This window comes from Pithys albifrons, chromosome 3 (genome assembly GCF_047495875.1).
Source record: "Pithys albifrons albifrons isolate INPA30051 chromosome 3, PitAlb_v1, whole genome shotgun sequence".
In the NCBI taxonomy this organism is placed as follows: Eukaryota; Metazoa; Chordata; class Aves; order Passeriformes; family Thamnophilidae; genus Pithys; species Pithys albifrons.
The window spans coordinates 4,428,191-4,448,151 of NC_092460.1; positions in this window are offsets into that span (position 1 = coordinate 4,428,191).

The window sequence follows — 19,961 nt, forward strand, 5'->3', positions numbered from 1 at the left end:
TCCCATAATATACTCCTGAAAAAGCTGGTAGCCCATGGCTTAGACAAGTGTAGCCTCTCCTGGATTAAGAGCTGGCTGGAGGGTCGGGCCCAGAGAGTGCTGGTGAACGGAGCTGCATCCAGCTGGCGGCCAGTCACCAGTGGTGTTCCCCAGGGGTCTGTGTTGGGTCCAGTCCTGTTTAACATCTTTATTGATGACTTAGATGAGGGGATTGAGTCCATCATCAGCAAATTTGCTGATGACACCAAGTTGGGAGGGAGTGTCGACCTGCTGGAAGGCAGGAGGGCTCTGCAGAGGGATCTGGATAGACTTGAGAGATGGGCTGATTCCAATGGGATGAAGTTCAACAAGGCCAAGTGCCGGGTCCTGCACTTTGGCCACAACAACCCCCTGCAGCGCTACAGGCTGGGCACAGAGTGGCTGGAGAGCAGCCAGGCAGAAAAGGACCTTGGAGTACTAATTGACAGGAAGCTCAACATGAGTCAACAGTGTGCCCAGGTGGCCAAGAAGGCCAATGGGATCCTGTCCTGTATCAAAAATAGCGTGGCCAGCAGGACCAGGGAAGTGATCCTTCCCCTGTACTCTGCATTGGTGAGGCCACACCTTGAGTACTGTGTTCAGTTCTGGGCCCCTCAGTTCAGAAAGGATATTGAGATGCTGGAGCGGGTCCAGAGAAGAGCAACAAGGCTGGTGAAGGGACTGGAGCACAAGTCCTATGGGGAGAGGCTGAGGGAGCTGGGGTTGTTTAGCCTGGAGAAGAGGAGGCTCAGAGGTGACCTCATCACTGTCTATAACTACCTGAAGGGAAGTTATAGCCAGGTGGGGGCTGGTCTCTTCTCCCAGGCACTCAGCAATAGAACAAGGGGGCATGGGCTTAAGCTCTGCCAGGGGAAATTTAAGTTGGATATCAGAAAAAAATTTTTTACAGAGAGAGTAATCAGGCATTGGAATGGGCTGCCCGGAGAGGTGGTGGATTCACCATCCCTGGAGATCTTTAAATGCAGATTGGACGTGGCGCTGGGTGCCATGATCTAGTAAATGAGCTAGAGTTGGACCAAGGGTTGGACTCGATGATCTTGGAGGTCTTTTCCAACCCAATCGATTCTATGATTCTATGATTCTATGATTCTATTTGGCAGAGCATGTCCTGTTTGCTTTGGTGAGAGCAGCCCAGAGACACCAGCTCACTCGAGGAGCAACTCTTAGGGGAATTAAATCACTCTGAAAAGCAAATTAGGCTCATTTTGGCCAGTACTTTGCCTGTAGAGCAGCTGTGGGCACAGAGAAATCCTGATGGGACAACACTATAGCATAAGCAATAGCAAATACAACAGAAGTCAGGTCAGCTCCTTTGGCTGTGGATGAAATTCCCTGTCTATGGACAGGGCATAGCTGTAATCATGCCAATTGTTTGTTTATTTTAAGGTGTGCAGTTTAACATAATCTATGTAATTCAGTTTTGCCATAGTGAAAAGCAGGATGGAGGTGCACCTGGGGATGTGTTGGTAGAGCTGTGCCTGCTGTGAGGGAGGGGGAAACGTTGTCTGACCTGTGTCTGTGTGTGTGTATGTATTTACACATACATATATTCAAAGAAGAAGGTTCTGGCCACCTTTCGTGCCCTTTGACCTAGAGCTGTGCTATTTCAAGCAAATTGGAGCACAAGACCAATAGAACAAACTGCAATTTGCTTTAGCAAATGTTTACAGAGGCAGAAACCAGGCTGAGCTTCTTGATGCAAGAGAATATAACCCCACATACCGAGGGGAGAGGAAGGACCTGCCTTATAGGTGTACTGAGCCCCCACCACAGGGAGAAGACCACAGGGCAGAGGTTGCCTCTGGCCCTTTGGGCTCTGTGGGGTTTGCAGTGGTATAAAAGACCCTTTTTGAAAAATCACAGCTCGATCACATTAGGGCTTTGGACAGGTGTTAAAATCCTTAACACAGACCATCTTGTGCATCTGTGTAGCCAGTCTGGGTTTGCCTGCATGGACCACCTGTCTCTTTAGCTCTAACTTTATTCTTTGCTTACGTTTTCCTAAATGCCTTGGGCAAACAAATGTAGTTCTCTTAATGAAAAATGCATATATTTTGGTTAAATGGATCTTGCTGTCACTGCGTCGCTGCCTTCCCCTCAGTCAGGGCTTGCTAACAGCCTGGGCTCCACACATGTGCCGAATCTATCATCTGTCACGAGTGTGCACCCAGGCATGTAAGGACCCGAGCACTAACTCTATTTCCTAGCAACCAGAGGAAACCATCACACACCACTATTTTTCCTCTGTCAGCAGGATTGCTCCAATTTATGTAACCTACAAAATGTGTGTTATCACCACAATAAACCATATATTCTGAGGTGTTATTTACAGCCAGATAATCACAGCCCTGCAGCCCTGGTGCCTGGTATGTCCTTGCTGGGGACCTCGGTTGTTTGGAAACCTCATAGAAAATGTCTGTCAGTGCTTCTTTGATAATGGCACTAACAACTTAATTATTGAGGAAGATATCAAATGGTGTGTGGAATGCTGTAGTACTAAAAAAAAGCTAAAACCAAGGGGTGCTGAAGGGTCTTCATTTATAGGCTATGAAGAAGTAGAATAACCTGTGAATAACCACGTAGAATGTGTTCAAAGGGGCTGCTGGTAATGCGTAGCTCTCCAAAATAAGAAAGGTGGAAATATAGAGGGGTAAATCATAGGGTATGTCTGATGGAAGCAAGGTTTGTTGGTGGCAGCCCAGCTGTGGGGTACCTGTGTTGTGATGAGACTGAAGGAACAGGGTATCACTCCAGGGCAGGAGCATCTCTACATGGGCTGCCCAAGGCCTCTGCAAGAAACCAGGGTAGTTAATTCTTGCAGATAGTGGTCTCCTGGGGAATCTGTCCTCATGGTGCCCTGGGTCCCAGTGCCCTCTCCTGCTGGGTGGCCCCTCTGCCTTACTTGAAGTCTGTGGAAGTCTGAATTAGGAGCAGGATGCCACCTGCCAGCTCAGGTTGCTGATCCAATTAACTTTTCTAGAAGAAAAAGGGCTTCTGGCTCTTTGGCGCATTTGCAAATCACAAGAAGCAAATGATTCAATCAACAGATGAATATCAAGCAACCTTAGTGAGCGGCTTCTGTATCATGAGCCTGTTTAACAGCAGATTGAGCTGCAGATTAGTGAGACATTAGAGCACAGTGTGATGCATCACAGCGTAAATGGGAAGGCTGAAATCAGCATGAGTTTCCTGGAGAGCTGCTTTATTTTCCTGTAATGCCAAGCCCATAATAGTCCAAAGGTTATTAAATAACTCTTCTTGCAATAGATAATAATACAGACTATGGAAGAAAATTAAGGAATACAAAAGGAGGTAGAGCTGTGATAAAGGAAACACCATTTACAGAGAGTTCAATAGAATGGGAAAGCTGTGCAGCAGGAGAGTGCTCAGAAATCCATAGGTGCTCATTATGTGAGTGCTGCAATGGTCTAATCCAGAGCCAGGGTGTCCCACGGGACCCCTGCTTGGATTAAACACCCCCCGACACTCTACTCTTTCTTCCTGGTGTGAGGAGATGTACCTCGCACAGCTGGATCCACCTGCAGCCTCCACAGCAACTGTGATTGTGATGATGTAGCAGGAGTGAGTATCACATCAGTTTTAGGTCTGAGACTCACAGGAGAGCTGGCAGTGCCAGCCTGACCCTCCACCACCCGTGTGCCATCTGCATCCATGGCCAGTGCCTTTGGATTTTGACAGTGATGCAGAAGCAGCTCACGCTGTGAGCGTGATGGATGTATCACCTTCGGGAGGCATAAAGGCATCCATTGCATCAGCTAAACAAGAGTGTGGCAGGCTGTGGAGTTTTTGTTTGCTCATTTGTTAGCTATTCAGCTCGAAATAGCGGAGCCTATTTACACATGTAGCTTATTATTTGAAAGTAGGCAGCACGATGCATAATGCGGCCTCCCAGTTAGAGCAGAGCATCGTGATAATGACAAACAAGCCTGGGAATGTAAGGTAATACTTATTTTTCTTGGCTGAAGCTGCTACCTATTGAGGTAGTGGCTTTGCCAGCTGAAAGAGTAGCAAAGTATAGAAACAGAAGGGGTGTTGACACACGCCCCTGGCACACTGCTGGGGTTTGAGAGGACTGGTTACCTGACTGGCACTGGTGCTGCTGGTTGACACTGTGCTTGATGTGACCACTCTATAAGGGAGGTGTGCACCAAAGCCTGCTCCAAATTCCAACAGCCAGTGATGGCAGTGGAAGCTCTGGCAGGTCTCTGAAGTCAGAATTTCACTTTTAGTGGTGATGGGCAGCTCTCTCCCTCCACTCATGACTGCAGGAGGTGGCCCTTTCCCTAGTGCTGGTGTCTGTGTGTGAGGAGCATCATGGTGACCTGAGCAGGGGAAGTGAGCAGCTTAAGAATAAAGACCTAAGAACAAAAAAACTCCCACAGGGTTATTTTTAGCTTGCAGCAGCTCCTGGTGTGATTCACCACGTGGCCTGCATATGGCTGAATCAGCCTGGCTGAGGATGTGATGCAGGGAGAGGGATGGATGGGGGGGACAATGAGTCTGCTGAAGTTTCTCTGGCCCCTTCAAGAAGCCCTGGTCCACTGAAGCCTTTTAGCTGGAGCTGAGATAGACCAAGATCTTGGCAGCAAGGCTGTATAAGAAATTCCCCTGGTTGGAATAAGACAGAGAGTGTGATTGAAACCGGTCCAGGCACCTGCACATCTGTGTCCGGAGCGTGCAGCAGAGCAATCGGGTGAGAGTTAACCCTGTGTCCATGCAGTGCCTGGCACTGAAGAGTGGAGAGTCATCATCTGAGCAGATACAAAGATGGCAACTTCGTAGACTGGGCAGGAACCAGATGGGAAACATTAGCTGGATGGGGTGGTTTGGCTGGGTAGAATGGCTGTGTGGCTGTAGGAGGAGAAGGGAAGAGAGCAGCTCTTGGGGTCCTGCCAAGCCAAGCATGCTTCCCTGTGGATCCCTCTGCTTGTAGCATGGGTGACAGTGGTCAGGAATGGGTGCAAAGAAATATCAGGAAGGGTGCTGGGACCCTGATGTCAGAGGGAGTGGCTGTGACAAAAAGTACCTCTTTGTCCTTACGCAAACCTTGTTCTTTGGCCTAAAAATACACTCCAAGTCAGGTCTTCACTAAAACTGAGTTGTTGGGCAGCGGTGTTAGGTTAAATATCAGGAAAAGGTTCTTCCCCCAGAGCGTGGCTGGGCACTGAACAGCCTCCCCAGGGCAGTGGGCACAGCCCCAAGGCTGCCAGAGCTCCAGGAGTGTTTGGACAATGCTCTCAGGGAGAGGGTGGTATTGTTGGACTGGCCATTGCAGGGCCAGGAGTTGGACTCAATGATCCTTGTGGGTTGCTTCCAACTCAGGATATTCTGTGATTCTATTATTCTAACCTCTTTCCTTTAAACACCCTCCAGGACATTATGTGATGTTTCTCCATCTCCTCTTACCCCTCAGACCCCACGGCTAAATTAAGAAACTGCTTTGGCAAAACAGATTTTCTAAGTGCTCTGGGGTGGCTCAGTGGTTTTTGGAGGCTTTCCCTGCTTCTCCCTTACAAAGTCCAGGTGCCAAGGCTGGCCCAAGTGCCTGATGAAAGCCGAGGAGCTGCTCTGTGCCTGCAGCATTTTTTGCTTCGTGCTGTTTCCCACTCAGCGATTTTAGTGTGTAACAGCATTACCGGGGCTTTGGCTTTGTTGAAACAGTTGCAACAAATTAAACTTTCTCTGGGGCCATAAGAGCATGTGTGTGCTTGGAGCAAGCGTGGGATCTGCCACCCTCTCGGGCTGCTTTCCAGCCCCTTGGAGCTCACAGTTGTTGGACTGATTCCCTGAAGGATTCATTTACCTCTGCTTACAGCTCAGCTGCTCATTTCCCTCAGGCTTTTGTCGTTGAGGCTGGGTTGCTTTTAGCTGCTGAGGGCAGGGGAGAGCAGGGGGAAATCCCTCTCCCATCTATTTTTGCTTGCACCTCTTTGTTTCAGTGGCATGCCCTTTCTGCTGGCTACCACATGAGCAGGGCAGACCCGACCCTCAGTGAGTGATTTACACACAGTGATTCCAAGGATAATCATGTTATAAATGCAGCTGATCAGGCTGGCTTTTGCAGAGAGCCCAGAAATGACATGGAGCAGCTCTGGAGCATGCTGCAACACCACCTGCGCCAGCCTGAGCTCTGCTTTGGGATGAGACTTTGCTAAAACCAAGCAGGCTGCTCCTTATAGAAGACACGACTTTATGCTTTAATTGCACCCCCTTCCCCTCCCACAAGCACAGAATAATCCACATTCCCCCAAGGACTTTTACAAGCGCTTCAAGGGAGGGAAGAATCAGACAGGCAAAGTTTGTTGCAAGCATCACATATATTTTACAGTGTTTCCATCTTGCACCAATACCCATCTGTGTATTTCTGTGTAAGCATCTTCAATTCAAAGTTCTGATATGCTAAAATATGTCCTAGACAGTTTTGATGAGACACAACGCTCCTAGATATGCATGTTAATGATAGGCTGACTCCCAAATTCCTGCTGTATGTGTAAGCTGGAGAAAAGTCACCCCCAAGTGCTGTTGGTATGGGGCACTAAGCTGCTCTTCCCATCTGGGCAAGACACACAAATGTATAAAACATTCTATCACATTTTTTCTCCAATATGACATTTTCAAAGAAAGCCTGAATTCATTATCTTTTATTCAGGATTCTATTTTACCAAGTCCAGGTGATCAATGTACATGAGAGGGGTTACATTTAAAAAAAAGGTCTCTGAAGTCCTGATGTGCCATGTATAGGTGGCTGGGATTTGCTCACCCCCACTACCCAGGCTGCTTCATGCTCCTGCCCCTTCCCTCTCAGGCAAGAGCAGGTGGGGATTAGGAAGTAAGGACTAAGTCAGCTTCTTCAGTGATTCTTCCTTGGGAAAAGCTTTGCCCAATATCCCAAATGATCCAACAATATAAGTAATAGAATTCAGATTCAAGCCACTTCTCATAGACCAGAGTCTGGATCTCTGAGGATATTTAGGAGTCTGAGTGCTCTGCATTGGATCGGGGTCCAGGCTTCTGACCCAAATCACTTTAATTAAGAAAACCCAGACTACAACAGCAACTAGTTCTTAGAAGTAAAATTAATTTATGTGCAATATCTGGTCTCTACACTACCTGCAACCCTCACACTGCTCCTATGCATGTTATCAATGCTTCACAGGTGCCATGCAGACTTTCTGGCTCTGAGCATCTGTCGGAAGCTGTTTGTCATTAGTTGCATGTTCTTGATGCTGTCTGTCCTCTGTTAAGCCTAAAGGATTTCAGTGGGGGTCCAATGTGACCCCTGCTCTGAGCTGTGTCAGGGAGATGTGGAGTGTGGTGCAGGATGAGGTGGGGTGCTCAGTTTGAGAGGGGCTGGAGCTGATGCTGTGCTGAGAGCTTGGGGCAACCTGTGTGCATCCAAGGTGCTCTACAGGTGCCTCTCAGGATCAACCAGCTTCCACCATTTTCCTAGTTATGGGTATTTTCCTTTGTTTTGCCTGCCCAGCACTAATTTCAGAAATGGGTTGTTTATAAACAACAGCCTTTGTATCCTGCTTAGCTCAGAAGGTGTAGTTTGAGAGCCCTTGTGGTGCTCTCAGCTGGCTATGAGCATTCTTTTACACCCTGCCCCAGAGGAGAGGGGGCTGGAGCTGGCAGCTGGGACAGAGGTGGACATGTATTGAGGCTCACAAGCAGAGCTCCATCCCAGGCAGTAGCTCTGTGTAGCTGTTTGGTTTACATTGGTGTGCGCTGGACCCTCAAGAACAGGGGCAAACTGCAGCCTGCTCCAGGTGTACTCTGGGATTTCACTGAGCAGATCTGCTCAAAGCTTTGAACAGCAAAGCACGTCTGCATGTTTGTGTGCAAGACATGAGCTGAAATCCTTGGATGATTCACAGGCTTGTCCTCAGGATCTGTAACTTCTCTAGCAGAGACACGATGATTCCCAGTGGTTCTTCCCAAACCCAACTTGTTAGTCCTGCTCCAGTATCTATCTGGCTTTGTTCTGTTGCTGTTGTTGTTATTAATTAGTAGCCTATGAAACCCTGGGAGGCAAATAAATAGTTTGGTGGAGTTGGGCTCAGAAACCTTTATTTCCATGGTAACTACTTCCACTGCTTTGGGAAGCGCATCTTCCAGACAGCGGATCTGTCGACCTTGCTGTGCCAGAAGGGATGACAGGGTAGGTGAAGATAACGCCTTGACAGGAATGGTGTCAGTGCCCTGCGATGTCCTCAGGGTATTTGGAGGTAATGTCCCCGTCTGCCCCTGCCGGCACATGGTCCTGTGTGGTACTGCAGCCCCGCTCGGCAGGAACATGAAGCCGTGCTGGGAGGAGGTGCCGGCTGGCACCGGACGCCTCCCTGCGAGCGCCTCCGGCTGCTCCGCATCAGAGCAGGCAGCTGGGAATTCTCTGCCGCAGAAGGCTTTTGCTAGCACTTTAAGCAGAAATGATGCAGCGCGGGCGGTCGTGCCCTGCAGCGGAGGGTGTCGACACACGCAGCGCTCCGGCCCCTTCCTCCGGCTCTTCCTGCGGGTTGGGGAGGGATTGTTGCAGCTCGGTCCCGTCCTCTCCTCCTGAAGCCTCTTAGCTGGGAGCCTTCATAATAGTGTTTTATGCCCTTCCCTCTGAAGGCTCACCAAGGTGTTTTAGTTTACATGAGCTTCATACACAATTTGCTGGCAAATGAAGTGTGGCCACCTCTCGAGTGGACCTGAAAGTCTCCGAGCTGGGAGTGAGAAATAATAAAGCTGGTGAGTGAGAGTGCAAATGAAGCTGGATGTGGAAGGGAATGGAGACACAGAGCAAGAGCATCTTTTTGCTAAGGGCAGCACTGATCCTCTGGCTGCAGTGCTACACGTCAGGCTACAGTCCCACTACAGAGAGGGGGGAAAAAGGGAGTTTGCTTTTTCCACCACCACCATATCTTCCTTGTTTGCTTATCCATTCCATTCCCGTCCCTGCCTCAAGGGTAATTACCTGGTGGTTGGGAGGACATTACTCTGCATCCAGACCTTCTCTCACCCCAGCCACAAGCCAGAGGACCCCACCAAGATAAGGCTCCTCAGCACAGTGTGTTTTTGAAGAGGTATCTGAACGCTTGTGGTGCAGCCCCCACTTCTGTGCCTGACCTTTTCCAGTCTCAGCTGGCTTCACACTGACTTAAAAAACAAAGTTAGAATGGAAAAGCTCAAGTTTAAAGGCCTTAAAGTACATCAGGGCAGTATTTGGGCTGTAATTAGACAAAGTGCTGCCTTTCCTCTACCCTATGGGACCCATCCTACAGGGTCCCTAATACTTACGACCTCTACATGAGAAAGCTGAACACATACAAGATCCTTTAAGTTTGGAGGTCCTTGATAAATGTAAGAAAAATAGGATTACCTCGATAAAATCAAAACAGAGGGTTTTTTTCAGCTAAAAGGAGAACAAAAAATTAGTCTTATATCAAATCAAATGTTTCATTTGACCTGAAACTAGGTTGTTCCTTACTTTCAATCTTAATTTACCTTTCCATTAAAGGCTTTTTAAATTCAACTTCATCATAAATCACAATTTAATTTAGAAATAAGCAATTTAATTTTTAAAGAGTCTCTCAGAAATTTCAGATCTGGTTATCAGAAACCTTGTCACAAAGGAGGATTTTCTGCTCTCAAGAGGACAGACTGCTGTGCTCATCCATTAACTTCCTCTCTAACAGAGCCCATGGGTTTTTCACTTCTTGCTGTGTTTGTGGTTGTGCCCAAAGTAATAATACTAAGAGCAAAGAGGTTTGGCATTGGATCTGAGTGTGATCCTGTTACCAGGGGCTGTACAAGTTCAAGGCTTTCATCTCTGCTTCTTAGGGACCACTGGGGACCTGCAGTGGACCTGAGCCCAGGTGTAGTGAACATAACAGTGGCTGCATGATGCCTCTAATAATGTGTAGATGGAAATTTTCTGTTTTTAATAACAAGAAAGGTGGGAGTCACAGGGCTGAGACAGAGACTGGTGATTTGACAAATTGCACCCAATCTTTTGAAACAAGTGACTACATAAAAGTACCCCAGGCTAAAGTGTTCAGTGCCAGGTGGGATGGGGCTTTAAACCTGGTCTAGTGGAAGATGTCCCTGCCCATGGCAGGGAGTTGATCTTTAAGGTCTCTTCCAAGTCAAACCAGTCAATGATTCTATAAAAAACTTCACAAAAAAACCAACTTGGGCTACAGTCTGAATTTAAGCTGGGTTTGGTATCTGTTGCTACCCCAGTCCTTTGTAGCAGGAGCGCCCTAAACTTTTATGTTCTGGTGATCTGTTTTTGTAAAAAAGATAGTGTTGATTATGAAAGTGATGAAGAGGCTCATCAAGTGCTTCTGTGCAGGTACCTGTGCAATGTCACCTTTGCAGCAACTGAGAATTTTTTGCCTACTTGCTAAGGGAGCAATTTCTCCTCCTGGGTTGCTTTGCTCAGGGTCTCCAGCTCTATCACAGGAAGCCTTAAATAAATTACTTTAAATAGCTAAGATTTACATCAGCAGGGTTGAGATAGGGATGTTGTCTTCCCTTGTGCCCTGCAAGTCATGTCTCTGCTTGTGTTTCAAGGCATCAGTCTGCAGGGAACATTGTCGCTGCCTGTGGTGCTCTGCTAAGCCACTGCAGGCGAGGGACAGTCACCAAAAGACACAGGATGTACTTTGACACTCCATTTGATCTGCACGTGAGGCTTTCTGCTTTTGTGGGGGAAATCTGTCTATTATAATTTCCTGCCAGTGGGTAAACGGTGCTTGTCAAATCTCGTTAGGAAGGAGCCCATTCCTGGGAGTTGGGTTTGCTGTAGCTGTGCATCTGTCTCCCCAAAGGAAGCCTGCAGCCCTCGCTGAGCATTGTCACTTGTACTTCCATTTCCAGGTCATACCCAACAAATTGCTCCTCATTCATAAAAGGTGAATACAATGATCCCACAGGCAGTAAGCCTGTATGTAGGATGGTGTTATTTCACTACACTCCTATTACTCTCAGTCAAGGTCAGGGCTGCAGCTGTTTTATAGCTCAGCAGAGGCTGCAGAAGATCAAGGCTCTTCAGAAGGGACAGCAAGGACTTTGCATTTTTACCTGTCTCTTTTCCACCTGTTCTTAAAACTGCCTGCTGGGAATCGAGAAAGCAGGAGCCTTGCTTAACCTCAGCAATGGGGAACTGAGGGGTCATTGTGGAAAATAGCTGAAGATACTAATTACTAAAGTACCCTGTTAAATAAGTTATTTGTAGCTAATAGAGTTGGTGAGAGCCTGGAAAAGAGCCATCTGAATGTTTTGTGAAAGTTACCAACACAGAAGCTGGTGTTTTCAAACATAATCCATCCGATCCTTCCCATTCCCTCTGCTTCCTGCCAGCAGGAAGCATTCACACCTTTTGTAGAAGAGAGTTTCCCTTTGGCCACTTCAATGTGACAGATGGTGTCTTAAACTGTCCAGAGAAGGTGATTTTAGATTAAATCAGAGCCATCTCCTGCTCTCCATAGCACGGTCAGAATTCCTACAACAGCCATAATAACAACCCACTCTGATGATACATTCCCTGACACTACTCCATCAGGTTAGGTCAAGATAACATCTTTTTGCCAGCCCAGTATCATCTTTCCAAGTTTGCTCCATTGGTTGTTATAATTAAGACTTACTTTATTCAGTGTCAAATTGCTGCACGATGAAGCAAAGGAGAAACGCTTCACTCTAGAAAACACGACAGTGTATTTAATTGGTATTGAGTTGCAGCCACCACTAATGGATTTTAAAAATACAATAATCAAAAGGAAATCAGCATAAACTGACACAGAGATAAAATGTTTTGACCTACCTGGTGACCTGTCCTGATGCTTTTTGTGCTGTTGTGACTGTTTGTGTCAGGCCATAATACAGAAACCAACTTCATAGTTCTCAGGAAAAATAACCACAAAGCAATAATAATAATGCTTTTGGGAAGAAATTTAGTAGCTTTTCTGATTTCAGTTGTTATAAGATATTTTACTTCTGTTGGCACCAGAAGCTCAGTCAGACCAGCAGAAGTTGTCCCACATTTCTTTTCTCGTACTTCACATAAGATCCTCTCCCTGTCACACTTGACATTGTGTTTCCTTGATTGATTGTGTAATCCCCGTTATCTGTGGTGGAGCCTGGCAGTTTGAGCTGCTTCACTGCTGAGGGGAGTGTCCCCTTTGAAGCTATGGGAAGAGGTGCTTGCTGCTGGGAACACAACCTGGTGCAAGGCAAGACCAAGAGGCCACTTCTTCTGACCTGTTTTCTACCATCCATTAACTTGCCACTTGCCAAGTGGGGTTTGTTCTAGTGCTAAAAGCAGAAATGAGTAAGAAAATCCTTTTGCTGTTTGTGTGCTGGTGTGTCCTGGAATTCCTCGCTTCTGATCCTGGAATTATTATCCCAGGCCTAATGTTCTTAACTTCTTATTTTGCTAACCAGACAGGGAAAACAAAGGATACTTTAATGCTGGTTTTAGTCCTTTGCTTCATCTTACCCTGCCAGCACAAATCCATGTGCATGGGGTGCAAAGCTAAAACATTGTCAATTTGATTTACTTTATCAGAGTACCCACTGAGTCAGGACAGAATTCTCAGCAAAGGAAGGAGATGGCAGTGCCCTGGGCCGTATGGATCTTGGCACTCATGAGCTTCCTCTGCCATAGAAGAAATGGCCACACTGATTAAGTTGCCTTTTGTTTCTGTGCTGCAGTCAAAGCACGAGGATTGTTATCACCTTTGCTTGCCCAGCTCATCAGAGCGTGTTGACTCATGGAAAAGTCCTGGAAATCAGGTACTACAAAGCAAAACCCTTTTCCCCTCCAACATGTCTTTGTTGGGAACTGACCCAGCTAAAATTTGGTAGGGGAGTAAAGGATGCAACCCCATTGTGTGGAAACCAGCTCTGCCATGTAGCCAAACACGAACTCCTTCAGACTGCTTAGCCTCCTCCAGGCTCTTACTGCAATTCTCTTTGATGGGTTAACCATCATCCAACAGGGCTTTGTGAACCCTACCAGTTTTCCTCCAAAGCCATAAACCTATTGTTGTTCTGATGGGGATGAACGTGGTAAACAAATCACTCTGTCACATAAGCCACATCCTTTCAACGGGCTGTCGTTTTCCTGTGGTAGCCTTTGCTGCAGTTCAGCTCATGCTTGAATACTTTGCTGAATATGATGGACTTAAACATGTGCTAAGTGCTTTGCTGAACTGGGTCTTTCTCCTGATTTATGCCAGGGTAGATTAAAATAGAATCAACCCCTTAAGTGGTCTGTGCCGTGTGTTGTCAGCACGCCGAGACACTGCGTCTGCGCTTGTGTTTTAATTAAAGGTTCCACCTATTTACATGGAGTCAATCAATCTCGGCACAAAAACCTCTTTGCAGTTGATTAGCACTGTAGTGCAGACAAATGACATTAAGCACAAATGGCTTTCTGGAGAAGTAATTCATCTGTGTGAAAATGAAGAATACAATTATTTTAACCGATGCCGTCGAGTGATCAATCATGCCCAGCTCGGTGCCGGGCACGCTGCATTGCCCCCTGTGCATGCAGGGCTGTGCTGGCTCTCTTGGCTCTGGGCCATGATGCCAGTGTTTACAGTGGTGTGGTGGGTATCCAAAAGAATCCAACTACCTCCCCAAAACCACCACCCACCTCTACCTGGGCATCTGGAGCTCTGCTTGAGGCCCTGCAATAGTGCTAATTGCATCAGACAGAGAGCAGAAATGAGCAGAACGTGCTTTACTGATAGATTTTTAGTGGGCTCAAGGCTAATGGGTGTTTTAATGCGAAAATGCAGCATCTCAGCCTGTTGAAACAGCAATAAGGGAGTCTATGGGCCATCATTAATATACTCCTGGTGATTAAGATCATTCTTCCCTCAGACCCACGTCTCTCAACATACTGAAGGCATTTATTAGTGGTCCATTATATGCCCACTTCTAGCTTACTGCTTAATTTGAACACTAATTAACATCATCATGCCTTCTAAAGCACAAATGGCACTTGGTAGGATTTCATTATCTCGGGGCTCTGCAAGTCAGGAGACCCCAACTCCACCTGAAAACCACCTCTGTGGGCTCACGGGGCTGGTGACAGGAGGGTTCCACCTCCAGGTCCTGTCTCCTGGGTCTCACAGTTAGGGGGCAAGCTGGTGGCAGGCAAACCCATGAGTTCATTTCCCAAAGTGCTGTGGCAGTAGCCAGCAGGATTGCTTAGATGTCTGAACACTTGCTTAATTATCTGGCTGAAGGGGGGCCCAGAGCTTGGGTTTGCTGCAGCGAACTCTGCTCGCTCTCACTGGCTTGCCTGGAGCAGAGGGAAGGCAGAGCCAACTGGAAAGGTTTACTGATTCCAGCTTGCCTGTGTATTTCACTGCCTTCTTGAGAAGGATAGAGTTCAATCAGCCTTTGAAAGTCAGTGAGGGGTTATTCCCCAGCCCTAAATGCCTTAAAATAAACCACCTCTGCTGTAGTTCAAGTCCTATCTCCTTCCCAGCAGTAGGGAAAATGAACATCATCCCTTTCTGAAGCAGCATTTATGGATTTGGGGACTTTTATCATTTCTTCCTGAGGCTTTTCTTCTTTGTAAACTGAATTATGCTCATTCCTTCTGCACAACCCCATGGGGCAAGAACTGTGCTTTATCTCCTTGTACTCCTCCATCTCAGCTCCTCCCCGACTGGGCACTGTAAGGTCTCTAGTGGTGTCTTCCTTAGCAATAACTCCTACCGAGATATTGTCTGATTTTTTCCCACCAAAACAAGGCATTTCTGCCTCATGTTATAATCCCCAGGTCGTCTTTTGCAGGGCTGCTGCCTAAGCACTCATTTTGCATCTTACATTTTTACAGCTAATTATTCTTCATTGAGTGCTGTAGGTTCTCATGCTGCTGGACTGCTGCCTGCTTTCTTTATGCTGCTTTTCCACTTCTCCTACCAAACTCTTCCCAGTGATATCTGAGCCTCTCTATAGTCTAATACCTTTGTTATCAGTCTTTTGAAACACACTAGACAAGACACCCATTTTGACAGCATTCCCAATAGTTTGAATACAAGTAAAAGCATTAGGGAAAACCTGTCCGTTGGGAGGGAATAGTCTGCTCCCTCCTGCTGCCAGCCTTTGCAGGAGTTAGTTTTCCTTCTCAGAAATGCATTTGTCGCCACCTCCTTGGCATTGCTCTAACTGAGGGGTGGGAGGGGGCCGTGTGAGTGGGGATGCCTTCCCATTGCAGTGGAGATAGTGGTTTTGCAGAGAGCTAAAATGACAGCACCACAGGGACAGAGCCAGCCCTCACACCATTAATACTTAAAGGGAATCTGAGTCAAAACCAGCTTAGTGAGGAAGCGGGTAGGCAAAGGTTGGGGATGTTGTTTTCCCCTTTGGGATTGCTCTTCTTTGGCCTTTTGGTTCAAACTGAGTGTAGTATTAGTTTAATATCTGATCTATCCCCTGTCAGGAGGCTGTCAGTGCTTTTGTAAGGGATTTGACACTGTATATATTTCTTTTACTGCCAGCTTGTTGTGAACCTGCCCTGTCATGATCTGGGGTTTAGCCTTCACAACTGATGTGCAGACTTGTGTGGGGAAGGAGTAGCAAAATTAAGTCCAATTTCTCAGCAAAGATAAGCAACAACCCGAGCAGGGAAGCGAGTTCCATCTCAGCAGCAGGCACGGCGCTTCCTCTGGAACAGCGAAGACAGACAAGGTGTTGGTATGAATAAAAACTGGGTGCCAGGGAGAGGCTGTCAGTGACATTACTACCTGTCACACGTGTGTAAAGTCATCAAACAGTGGGTGGGCGGCCGTGACAGCCCTGGGAAAGACATCTCCATTAGCGCTCAGCGCCGTGCTTGTGCGAGGTTGCAGCATGTTAAGGGCAGGCAGGCTGTTCCACTTAAGGTGGAAAATGATATATTCGGCGATGGGAGTAATTTGATTTGGCTGAGGTTCGCAGTATTTTGGAATCTGATGTGAGTCTTCCTACTATTGGATACTGCCCCAGATTCCCAGTGCTGCAGCATATTGCATCTCCCTTTCAGGCTGCACGGAGTAAATGAGCTTCTGAGCCCAATGGTGCGGGTTCTGTACCCAGATGGGCAACTTTTCTTCTCCTCTGTGATAAAATGGATTTCAAGTTTGCAAGAAAATAGAGCAAGCAGGATATTCCTCCACAATCTGACTTATAAAATCAGTCAGTGGTTGCACCCAGCAGCCTTTTTCCTGTCCCCAAAGTCTTCTGCCCATCTCAGACTAAAGCTACTTCCTAGAAGCAGCCTTTGCCAATGCTGGTTTTGTACTGGATGGGTTTTCAGTAATGGTGGTTTTTCTGTCCAGAGTGTTATTGAAGTACAACTCCTACCATAGGGGGGTGTGAATGTGACAGAGTATGCTCACTCCCTTGCATCTGGGTCACCAGGGACTGAGCCTCAGACCTGAAAAGCATTGGTTTAGGGAGGTGAAGATCTAACTGGAACCACTGTGGTTACTTGGAGGAAGATGAGGTGGTGTGTGTTGGAGGGGAGGAAGGAATGCAGTGTATACCAGCTTAAAATGCATTCCCACGTGCTGTGTGTGCCAGCAGCTGGATGCTGTCTAGCTGCAGCCACCTTGTTAAACTGCTTTCCTTCCCCTGCTAAAACTGGCACTGACGGTTTGCACAAGCCTAATGGTTTATGTCAGTGTGGTGCTTTGTGTTGGGCTGGGTGAGAGCACGGAGGAGGCTCTGAGACTGGTTGCAGAGAGAGGCTGTCCTCTCCTGGAGCCACCTGGGAATGGCTCAGCCTTGGGGAAACCCTGGGGTACAGTGTGGTGACAACCACCATGCAGCAAAACCCACTTTGGGCTGAGCAAGGCAAGGGCAGCACCAGCTGCCTGCTCCGAGGAGCCCGCCCATGCTGCCAGTAACATCCTCAGATTTTATGCCAACTTCTAATTGCATGAATTTAATTATAGGGATTTTCTAGATGTAGCAGGGGATGTGAGCGTAACCCCTGCAGCTGGGAGTGCACAGTCCCCCATGCAGCCAGAGCTCTGTACAGGGAGAGCAGGTGGCAGGACCCCAGCCGTGCTGTCACTTGGCTGGAGGTGCTGAGTAGCCTTGAGCTGGACTGGTTAGAAAATGATCCTCTTCTTTCTGGGATCTTGTGTCATTTTCTACACTGCAGAAGAGCTTCAACAGGGAACCATCAGTCCTACTTTGCCCTGAGCAGCTTCTACCCTGATGGTTTGGAGCTTGCAGGAGAGTCGGGGTCCATCAATGGACCAACTCTGCCTACTGATGGTGGTACTGCCACTTGTGCTCTGGTCACTCTGCCATAGCTGTTGTCCCTATGAACTGTGCCTTTCTCAGGTTACAAGGGGGTCTAGAATCAGCCCAACTCTCCTGGATCAAAGATGTTTGGAAGAAGTGATAAAGAAACTGGTGAGTGGCTGTGGAAGCCCTCCAGGAGAGCCCTGCTCTTTCCCTTCTCACCTGCTCATGGATTGAGGTAGAAGCAGTCCTGGAGAGCTGTGCCTGGCTGACATGAATCAGCACTAATTTCTACTATGTCACCAGAGATGCACACATCATAGGGTTTCAGGCAGTTTTAGCAATACCTTAGGTACTAAAGATCTGCAAACTCTTACCATTGAACCCTATGGCTTGAAGTTGAGCTGACAGTTTGGGGCTTCAAGCAGTTTAATTCCTCCCTGTTCCCTGCAGTGTTCTGCTCTGCCACCACTTGACCTCCATGTCCCTGCAGTAATAAGGTCTGCACATGGAGCAGCACTGCCTTCCTCCCATCAGCACTCCCCCCTTGGGGCTCCCTAGAGCTTTCACTGCTTATTCCTGCCATTTTCCCACTTTGCACTGTTTAAAAACAAGCAAGCAAGAGCTCCCTGGAGCCAACCGTTCATTTGCTGGCAAGGACTGCCTGTTAATCAATTAAAGCTCTGCAAATGTATTTGCAGCAGGGTGGATGATTAGATGCTTTCTGTCTCTAATGCATGCCTGCGGGAGGTTTGTCTGCGTGTGAAGGGCAGGTGTGTTGGCCTGGAGGTCCTGCAATTCTGCTTTTATAGGTTTTGGTATAAAGAAGTCAGCTTTTGTGGACAGTGAGGGAAAGGGAAAAGGGTTTGGCAAACACCAGACTTTGCCTCATGGATGTTGTTACCCGAGCCCAGTCTCCAGAGTAGGATTTGCTGATCTGCTCTGAAGTGGCTCTGGGGGGGACATCCCCACAGGGACCATCATGTGCAGAACAGGTGACTCATGGGGCAGTGAAGGAAACAGGCTGATGTGGTGAATATTCAGGAAAATCAACAGAAAAGGTACTGCTGAGGGCAGCATTAAAACAGCATCAGTTTGTACCCAGGCAAAAACTACTCCTGAACTGGCCACCGCCACAAAATCCATAACCATACTAAGTCAAGCCAAAGAAGTCTCTGTCCTGGCACAATTTACTGAAATGTGGTTTAGAAAGACTATTAGTGTTCCAAAGGGCTGAGAGTGATTGGCTCAGGTTTGCTATTTAGTTAGATATTTCACTATTTGGCAAGAGTAAGATACAGATCTTGGCCCAGGGCAGGAGCCCTGCATGAGAAGGACTTTGCAGTAAGGTGCTCTGGACATAGAGTTATTTCATGGGGGAAATGCTGCGGTGGAAGGAAAATGGCTGGAGAAGCAGCTAAGTTTGGGAGATAGAAGCCAAGGCATCCACAAGGCTGGGAGTTGTTCGGTGCAAACCCTAGTGTGGTTGGTTGTGCTGGCACTGGGAGATGAGTGACCAGGGAGAAGGGACTTGGGGGACAGATGGGATCAGAGGCAAATGGAAAATGGATGCTCCACCAGGATCCCAGCACAGCCCTAGGGAAAGCACATGGTTTCTTTAGAAGTTGCAAAACCAAACTCTCTGATCTGCCAATACATTGGGAGTACTTAATGACAATTAATCAGCCAATTAGTGATTTAAATATATATATATTATCTTATTAACAAGGTTTCAGACTCTCTTAGTCCATAAAATAAAGTGTCGTGGCCAGAGCAGAGCCCTGCCCTACAGCTGCCACCAGAGAGCATCCTTGTATACTTTTTCTGTGGAAAAAACAGCACTGAGCTGGGAAATAACCCATCTTTCAACAGCCTGTCTCTTTTTAAGTGCTTCCCAGTCAGTTAGAGATACAATAATTGAAAGTTGTCTATCAATCACGTTAGCAGACAAAACAACATTGTTTCTCTTCTCTTTTTCTCCAAAGTACTATAGCTTGATCAGCTTAACAATGTGAACAAAGGCACCAAGTCAAAAATCCCACTTAAATGTTTTCAGCTAGAAAAGCACATCATCTTTGGGGAGGAAAGGTGCAAAATTCATTGTTTAGAAGCATTCTAGGGGAATGCTCAAAAGGAAAAGAATTAAAAAAAAAAGGAGAATCATCTACATGCTCACAAAATATCTTTTGGGATGAATTAAAAATGCCTGCCAAGAAATTTGCATGTCTGCCCATTTGTAGCCCCCTCATCTGAAGCAGCTGATGTATGCACTCAGTGGAAGAGGTCAGGGGATCAAGCTTTGACTCATCTTAGTGCTTTTTTGGGGTGTCATACCATGCTAAAGCTGCGTTTGCACTTCAAGGCCCTGTGGATGGAGGGGCAGGAGGACAGGGATGGGCCATGGCTCTGAAGTGCTGTGTAAATTATGTTCTTGTTTTCCCTTTTGCCATCCAGGTGCTGCTCAGAATCCAGGCTTCCCAGGAGTGCACTGGTTACCTCAGAGCTCCTCCCCAGTTTTTAGGTGCAGATCTCATAAATACTTTTCTTCCCAGAAATCTTTGACTGGGCCATGACAGGACTCAGTGTAGGTGGGGGATACCCTGGAGGGCTGAGGCAGAAGTGACTCGTGGGCTGCTCTGATGGTACAGGAGCATCTTTGC